We start from the raw sequence: 10000 nt of genomic DNA, 5'->3' as shown, positions 1-10000 counted from the left end.
TGCTGTTCACTTCAAAACTCCGGAAACTGGATGAGACAGCAATGAAAATTCTCGCTGTGAATATCAAAGGTAAGATCCGATTCCACGAACCTTCGCCGGTGTTCTTCTTTCTCTCGCATATAGGATTTACTCTTCTTTCCGGGTTGATTTTTTTTTTTTTTTTTTTTGGTAGGGGACGGAGAGAGGAGGGAATTATGAATAATAATCCCTTCGTTCATCCTTTTTTCCTCCACAATTAACTTTTTCCTTTTCTGCTTCTTAACACCTGCTCTGGAAAAACCAATATTAATGCCATTGTTACAGAGCACCACTTGTGCTTATGTGTGCGTCTATAATACCTTTGCGCGATGAACGCTTTAAGGTTGCCGCTCGCAGCAGCGCGCGCGTGCACACGCACAATATACGTAATTATATATATCTATATAATCATATATATAAATATATATATAATATAATATATATATATATATAAATAATATAGATTAGTTTGTTTACCTTTCTTTTGCTTCGGATTTTCTTTCGTGTTCTGTATCATATATATATATATATATATATATATATATATATATATATATATATATATATATATATATATATATATATATATATATATAATACTTTAAACTTACGGGAAACGAATGAAAAATACGAATAAAAAAAAAACTTAAAATAATATAAAAACTACTGTACAGAACATGGAGGTATAACCATGTACCAAAACTTCTTAAAAGAAAAATTCCTGTTTTTCTTCCTCCTTATAATTAGGATAATTTAAATCCGTCCAGTCACCAACAGACCCATACCAATAAATGCATATTCATAAATTCAAATTCTTTTCCCCTTTTGTTTATACCCTTCGTCCAACAGGAAACAAATTAAGTGGGAATCGGGAATATAATTCCAAGCATCAAGGATCGGCCCCATTCTCATTTGGGATTGGAATGATCAGGGTCCTACATTTCTCTAAGGATTTTAGGATGTCAGGAAGTGGATTTCGGCCCTCAGGGGAACAAATAATAGATTCAGAGAGAGAGAGAGAGAGAGAGAGAGAGAGAGAGAGAGAGAGAGAGAGAGATTTTACTGTCTCTCCCAATATCTGTAAGTAATAAGATTATATGTCAGAGGTACTACGCTTCATGAGTTAGACTGAGACCAACATTTGAACTATGTTTGAAAGGGATGTTAAAGTTTAATTCATTTTTACTGAAAACTCACCCAGCAAGCTTTAAAGAAGTGATAAAATCTACGCGTTTACGCATTCCATTTCATGCAGAAACTCACACACACACACACACACACACTCTCACGTCCGTTCATAGAAAACTGTTATGAAGAGCGTTCTACACTGGCCGGGTACACTTGTGAAAAACTCAAGGCGCACTTGTGCTAAGGCAAGTAGCCAGCGCCATGGCTTCCCTGAAAATATCCACATCTATATATCTGTTACAGTGCTGCAGTTCCACTTACGTTTCAAAGGGACTAGATTTCTTTCTTGGTATTAACCCGATATGTATCCACCTTTGTCCGGATCCAAGGTAAACTAATGTTAAATAAAGTAGACGGCCGGACGAAGATATCGTTTATTACTGTAATCTGTCGACCACACAATATAGAAACGTGTATACAATACTTGGATGCCCGTGGCGATAGTACTAAACACGGAATCCCAAGGAGCTTCCGCCATGTTTAGTAGTATGTACTATACTAGACTCACATCAACCACGCATTTGATGTCTAGGCCAGTCCCTTACGACGCTCCTGATTGGCTATTGATAAGCCAATCATAGGGCTGGAAATACTCAGTCTCTCTCGAGAGTTCACACGGGTAGGATGTAAGTTCCACCTCTCCTGAGGGATACTTTTGAAAGACGTATCCCTCAGGAGAGGTGGAAAATAGATCCTACCCATGTGAACTCTCTCGAGAGACTGAGAGTTTCCAGCCCTGTGATTGGCTTATCAGCAGCCAATCAGGAGCGTCGTACCTGGGAGAGGTGGATGCATAACGGCTTAATACCGCCTTTCATTGTTTCCAGAAGTAGCCGACTGTATTTATGTTTTCTTCAAAAACGTCTATAATCTTTTCGTCTCCGAACGTTTGTTTGGTTCTTCTTAGAATGATCAATGTTCGTTTTATAAATTAATATAATGGTGATTACGTTTGTGGTTATTGTTTTATTTAAATAATGAAGTTTATTCGAAAATGTTTGCTGACCTCATTTTATTCCTACAAGGATTCGGTGCTTGTCAAATCCGATTCTGTAACTTTCTTTTGCTTTTAAATCACGTATACGAAACTTGTCACTTCTGCCTCTTTCAACACTTCACTTATTATGCAAAGCATTCACCTCAACGACGTGAAAATTCTTATGTGTATATATCTAGGAAGCATATAAGAATTTACCGAGATTCTCGCCACGAAAATATAACTAAACAGGATGATTAAATTAGCAGTGGTTTCTGAAGATTCTCTGAATCATTACATTAACTCCAAATTGTCTTTGAAAATAGTACGTTTCAACAGATACATTAAAACGCACAAGAAATACTCAGTTTTAAATATGCCATCCATAAACAAGAAGAGAAATACTTCTAGAATTGCAAAATGAAACAAACTTCATTTTAAATTATCTGAAAATAGTGATGAAATTGGATTCATTCTATGAGGAAACCCGCCATGAATCAGACAAACAGAAAGACAGACAGATGAACAGACAGACGACGACGGACAAAAACATGACAGCCTTCCAAATCAATTTGCCTGGGTAGAAATAAAATAAATATAATTTCCGATATTTCAGTAACGAGTTGAATACGAAAAAAGACGAAAACTGAAAAACATGTCGAAGTGAAAAATATATCTCTATGAACATATCTAATTCGGAGCTACATGTGACAAAAATAGCCATGTCACAAAGAGTGTTCCGATTGAGAGAGAGAGAGAGAGAGAGAGAGAGAGAGAGAGAGAGAGAGAGAGAGAGAGAGAGAGGATGCATATGACATCTTCATTTTTAAAAGCCAAACACGAAAACCATTAAATAAAAGCAGAAAAATAATCGAGAGATATTATTTACCGTCATTCCAAGCATCTCATTAAAGAAACAGGCAATCACCGAGTAAAAAAAAAAAAAAAAAAAAAACCTTCACTACTGATTAACCTTCCGGAGACTGGCCTCATATTTCATTCAGTCACTGTGCATTTGTTTTAATCATAAGACACGAAATAAAAATGGCGAAACTAACTAACTTATTTATTCAGGTCTTTCGTCATTCCGAGTAATTAATGCAGGAGCTCGATGATGAGAATTTCGTGGTGTTTTCAAGCAGTGAAATAATAATTCATCATCAGCCTTCCTTTTTAATCATTTATACTGCTAACTGCAGTCGTAGCTCTTGGAATTGAAATTGATTTTTGTTCACTAGAATCTCTTTTGATTTGTTCTAAATAATGAATTGTCCTCCACGACCCATTTTTCATTACGTAATTTTCAGTTTTCCTCTAAATATTGAATTGACCTCCACTACCTATTTTTCATTAATTAATTTTCAAAGTTTTCCTCTAAATAATGAATTGTCCTCCACTACCCATTTTTCATTTAGTAATTTTCAGTTTTCCTCTAAATAATGAATTGCCCTCCACAACCTATTTTTCATTTTGTAATTTTCAAAGTTTTTCTCTAAATAATGAATTGTCCTCCACTACCTATTTTTCATTAATTAATTTTCAAAGTTTTCCTCTAAATAATGAATTGTCCTCCACTACCTATTTTTCATTAGGTAATTTTCAAAGTAAGTTCTAACTTTTGTGGCCCGTGACGACTAAAGCGACAAAAGTTTAAATGACGAGTTAATTTTTCTTGAAATTCAGCGAACGCAAAAGAGGCTCTCTAAAACTTCGGCTTTCATAGGTTGAAGTCTATGATCTGCTATTCAAGGTTCACAAGTTTCTCTTTTCAGCAGCATCTCTCTCTCTCTCTCTCTCTCTCTCTCTCTCTCTCTCTCTCTCTCTCTCTCATTGTCCACTGAGAATTAAATGTCATCCCGTCAGTTGGAATATATCGGACTGCATTTAAACAGTTGTTTTGTATAATAAATGAGGCAGCCTGATTTGTGAGAAAATTTCTAAACCTCGGCTGGATGTGAATGATTTCAGTCCCTCCCGTCAGCTGCGATTTTTAGCGAAATGTCGGAATATGGGCGCTTGACTTCCTGGAGGCTGCAGTCTCTCCGAAGAGCTGCTGCGGTGGCGTTGTTCAAGAGATTCAGAATGATCTACGAAGCAAATAAAGTTTTATACTATGTTGGTCATCTGTTCCTCTTCCCTGAGAGAATTCTTGCTGTTCCTTACTATTAATAGTTCCTTGTTGGACGAGTGGTTTTCGCGCTCGGCTACCAATCCGTGGTCCGAAGTTCGAATCCCGGCTCGGCCAACGCGGAATCAGAGGAATTTATTTCTAGTGATAGAAATTCATTTCTCGATATAGTGTGGTTCGGATCCCACAATAAGCTGTAGGTCCCGTTGCTGGGTGACCAATTGGTTCCTAGCGACGTAAAAATATCTAATCCTTCGGGCCAGCCCTAGGAGAGCTGTTAATCAGCTCAGTGGTCTCGTTAAACTAAGATATACTTAACTTAACTTACTATTAATGAAGGCAATTATTTTTTCAATTAATAATACCTTTGCATTGTCTTGAAAGGAAGTTCCATACGCTCTTTAATTGTATATTGTTATGACTTCTCACCATTCCTCGTAGTTAGAGGTACAATGGATGGGTAAGTTTTCCAGATCATCTCTCTCACCTTTATTAAGGATGGACAATGGCTGAATGCGATGGCCGAATATTCCTTGAGCTATGGTATCTTTCAACATTAGTGGATTTAAGGTGATCATTTCTTGCTGTACACAGATACCGAGGAAATAAAGGCGAAATTTTAACGTTCATTTGCTGTGAGTCTTAAGGCGAATTTTAGAGAATAGGTAAAGTTTTTGTTCAAAGGTGATGGTGATGAATATCCTATCGATTTACCTGTCATAACTGGCCGGTTTGAGGTGCCCAGGAAAAGCTAAGTTATCATATGGTTTCTTATAAAGCGGCTGTCTCCACGGCTATAAAAACCAAACGGAGTACAAATCCAGTCCGATTATAAATAAAAATTCATATAAAGAATTTATATTGTTTGCTGCCAAACAATCCATATTCACTAGTTGAACGCGTAGTTCCTCCTTGGACGAGTGGGTTACGTGCTCGCCTACCGATTTGGTAGTCCGAAGTTCGTTCTCCGCTCACCCAACGTGGAACCAGAGGAATTTATTTATGGTGATTAGAAATTGATTTCTAGCTATAATATGGTTCGGACCCCACATTAAGTTGTAGGTCCCGTTGCCAAGTAACCAATTGGTTCCTAGCCACGTAAAAATATCTAATCCTTCGGGCCAGCCCTAGGAGAGCTGTAAAGCTTGCCGCACACTGAGCCCGAACGGACGCGCCCGAACAGAACCGAAACGTCCGATAGAAATCGAAAGCATGCATTCTTACCTGACTGCGCACACTGGGCCAGAACAGAACGGAACCGACGCAGTGTTCTTTGAAAGATATTTTTTCTGAAGCGTCGGTGGCGTCTGACAGGCTGCGCATGCGCAGAACGACTGCAGCGGTGGTTTTGGAGAGGGTTGCTGAGGAATTCGGAGGTTAGTGTGATAGCAACAATTTGGTTTGTGTTTGTTACTATAATAATTGTTTTCACAAAAGGAATTATTGTGAACATTCATTAAGTATGTAACAATAAATATTGTTGAAAGCATGCAAAACAGTGTGCCTACGGAAAGTTATTTTGGTTTTTATTGTTAACTGTAATAATTGTTTTCACAAAAGGAATTATTGTAAACAATTAATAAAGTGTATAACATTAAATATTATTTGAACTCTAACTTTTTATTACATACCTGAGTGTAACAGCTAGCCGTTCCTCTGTTGAAATACAGCTTCTTAAGATTGTATCTTATTTGCATATGTCTGCTTCTATATGTAATAGTAGTTCACAAAATTTTTCGTAGCTCATACGGAAATATTGGAAGAACTTTATGTGGTCCCGTTTTAAATGTGGGAATAATGTTTTATATTCCCCTTCTCCCTCCCTTGATTGGCATATATTATGTATCCACATAATTTGTCGATTATAATGCAGAACACATGACCTTCTACTACCAAGTACCAACTGGCTGCGTCGGTTCCGTTCTGTGGCTTCTGGCTCAGTGTGCGCACTGGACGTCGTTTCTGTTCTGTTCTGAGGCTTCGGTGGCTTCGGCGGCGGTTCCGTTCCGGCTCAGTGTGCGGCAAGCTTTAATCAGCTCAGTGGTCTGGGTAAACTAAGATATACTCAACTAGTTGAACGCACAAGGTACTGTTTCTGCGTTGGATCTGGCGCTCTTTAATGAGAAACGTGACAAAAGTTCACGAAAGTCAGTACATTTATGAGAGTTAGCCAGTGAAGTTATGTTCCGCTTAAAATAAGCTGTGATATAATCATAACGAGTTCTGATTAATTTTTCGAAGATTTGATATAATTACACAGTCAGAATAATGATTTCATCAATATCATCCCAAAGTTACCTGTATTGCAATGCAAATATATTCACAGTGGTATATATTTAATCCCATCATTAACGTTAATTATGCTATGAAAATGTTAGTGTTTATTCCGGATAAACTTGAAATCGAGGCCAAGGGAATTTGCCACTGCAATAACATTAAATGAACAAACACCCACGGCAGGATAATATAAACCATATCCCCTTTTACGTAATCAAGGGCATTATAAACAGAGGGCAAACGCATAAGCAGCCGAGGGATACTTTTTATCTCTTTATCTATTTGTTAATTTATTTTTCCTTTTTTTTAATAAGTAGGATGTTATCTGTCTGTATTTCCCTTGACTTCTTACTTCTTTCTAATGGACACCATATTCTTTGGAAGCTTGAATTTCAAGTCAATGGCCCCTGTAGGGTTGTTCCATATGAATAGGTTTTATCTACTGAATAATAATAATAATAATAATAATAATAATAATAATAATAATAATAATAATAACCAAGCCGAAGAATTCTCAGAATGCAATAACATATCGGTAATCAGTTTATGGTTGTAAATCCGGGACAGTTTGGAAGGTCAGGTCAAATACGTGATGGTGTTTAGGTAACAGGGGTCACATAATTAGTCTGTGGCTAAGTATGCTCTGACCGATTTTGAATTTTGTAAGTTTAGCGCTTGCTGTGAAAATATTTCGCATGTTATATATTTTTTCCTTTATTATTTGTTGTGAAATCATTGTGCATGATATAATGATGTTTTTCTTTTATTCTTTGTCATGAAAATATTTTGCATGTTGTAAATATGTTTTTCTTTTATTCTTTGTTGTGGAAATATTTTGTACAAGTTATATAGATGTTTTTCTTTTAGTGTTTGCCACAAAAATATTTTTCATTTTACAAAGATGTACTTTTACTGTTTACCGCTAAGTATTTTGCACGTTATAAAGATTTTTTGTCTTGTTTGTTGTCAAATACTTCTGCATAATATAAAACTTGTTTTTGCTGTCATTAATCATACCTTGTAGAGCTAGCAAAAGCAAAGAGGCCATTGGCACATCTCTGTAACTTCTCCTTTCTTAAGAAAATCGTAGCTTTTCCCCTCTTCAAATAAAAATCACCATTTTTGTGCAGTTTCATAAATGAACAGAAATCCTATTAGCCTAAATAACAGCGCTCTTGATATACTCAACTAGTTGAACGCACAAGGTACTGTTTCTGCGTTGGATCTGGCGCTCTTTGATGAGAAATGGGACAAAAGTTCACGAAAGTCAGTTTATTTATGAGAGTTAGCCAGTGAAGTTATTTTCCGCTTAAAATAAGCTCTGATGTAATCATAACGAGTTCTGATTAATTTTTCGATGATTTAATATAATTACACAGTCAGAATTATGATTTCATCAATATCATCCCAAAGTTACTTGTGTCGCAATGCAAATATGTTCACAGTGGTATATATTTAATCCATCATTAACGTTAATTACGCTATGAAAATGTTAGTGTTTATTCCGGATAAACTCGAAATCGAGGCCAAGGGAATTTGCCACTGCAATAACATTAAATGAACAAACACCCACGGCAGGATAATATAAACCATATCCCCTTTTACGTAATCAAGGGTATTATAAACAGAGGGCAAATGCATAAGCAGCCGAGGGATACTTTTTATCTCTTTATCTATTTGTTAATTTATTTTTCCTTTTTTTTAATAAGTGGGATGTTATCTGTCTGTATTTCCCTTGACTTCTTACTTCTTTCTAATGGACACCATATTCTTTGGAAGCTTGAATTTCAAGTCAATGGCCCCTGTGGGGTTGTTCCATATGAATAGGTTTTACCTGCTGAATAATAATAATAATAATAATAATAATAATAATAATAATAATAATAATAATAATAATATTAATAATAAAAATAATAACCAAGACGAAGAATTCTCAGAATGCAATAACACATCGGTAATCAGTTTATGGTTGTAAGAATCCGGGATAGCTTGGAAGGTCAAGGTCAGGTCAAATACGTGATGGTGTTTAGGTAACAGGGGTCACATAATTAGTCTGTAGCTAAGTATGCTCTGACCGATTTTGAATTTTGTAAGTTTAGCGCTTGCTGTGAAAATATTTCGCATGTTATATATTTTTTCCTTTATTATTTGTTGGGAAAATATTGTGCATGATATAAAGACGTTTTTCTTTTATTCTTTGACATGAAAATATTTCGCATGTTGTAAATATGTTTTTCTTTTATTCTTTGTTGTGGAAATATTTTGTACATATTATATAGATGTTTTTCTTTTAGGGTTTGCTACAAAAATATTTTTCATGTTACAAAGATGTTGTATTTTTACTGTTTACCGCTAAGTATTTTGCACGTTATAGAGAGTTTTTGTCTTGTTTGTTGTCAAATACTTCTGCATAATATAAAACTTGTTTTTGCTGTCATTAATCATACTTTGTAGAGCTAGCAAGAGCCAAGAGGCCCTTGGCACATCTCCGTAACTTCTCCTTTCTTAAAAAAATCGTAGCTTTTCCCCTCTTCAAATAAAAATCACCATTTTTTGTGGAGTTTCATAAATTAACAGAAATCTTATTAGCTTAAATAACAGTGCTCTTGAAGACTGCGAGAGAGAATCCAAACTCTGTGGTTTACTTGCGAATACATTTAGTTGTGGCTAATTACTGCAGTCTTCTGCGATTGTCACTTTTCAATGTATGCTCAAAGGAAATGATCTCTGACAAGAACAGGAATATGCTGCACCATTTAGGGTGGGCAATCTTCGTTCCCCTTTAAGCACTATTAATATCCATATCAATAATTATAATTATCTTTGGGAGGTGATGCGATTATTTCTTCAAAAGCACTTCATTCAAATTTTAAATAGTAATTCATGTCATCAAAACTAAAGTTTTCCTTTCAATAAGTGAGACATTTTGCTTTTGAATAAATTGGAAAGTTTTCTTTTCAATAAATGGGAAATATTTCTTTTGCATAAATGGAAAATTTTGAATGAAACGATTTCCTGCCACCGAACAGTAGTGTTACGTAGTGATACCAAATTTGCCGGAAATAAAAAAAAAGTAAAAAGGAAAATTTGTGTGTAAATGCCATACAAAATGGAAATACGTAAATTCAATGTCAAATAGGAATGACCATCATTTTGGAATGATATAAATATTTATTCACATTCCCAGCTTTGCTGCTCTGTGACTTGGAAAATTTGAATAAATTATTCAGTTAGTTTGTCACTGAATAAATTCACAATTCTTGATGGCCAGCGACCACATAATTTCATATATATATATATATAAATGTTCGCTTGTTCAAAATCTTAAAGCTCCGAAAGTTCTTCACCGATTTCTTTGAAATTTCGACACAACAATGCATTCAAATACGCGCGTGTTTTTATAATGGGGTTTC

Source organism: Macrobrachium nipponense, chromosome 42 (assembly GCF_015104395.2).
Source record: "Macrobrachium nipponense isolate FS-2020 chromosome 42, ASM1510439v2, whole genome shotgun sequence".
Taxonomy (NCBI): Eukaryota; Metazoa; Arthropoda; class Malacostraca; order Decapoda; family Palaemonidae; genus Macrobrachium; species Macrobrachium nipponense.
The sequence above is the reverse complement of the archived record's forward strand: the minus strand, read 5'-3'. Positions refer to the sequence as shown.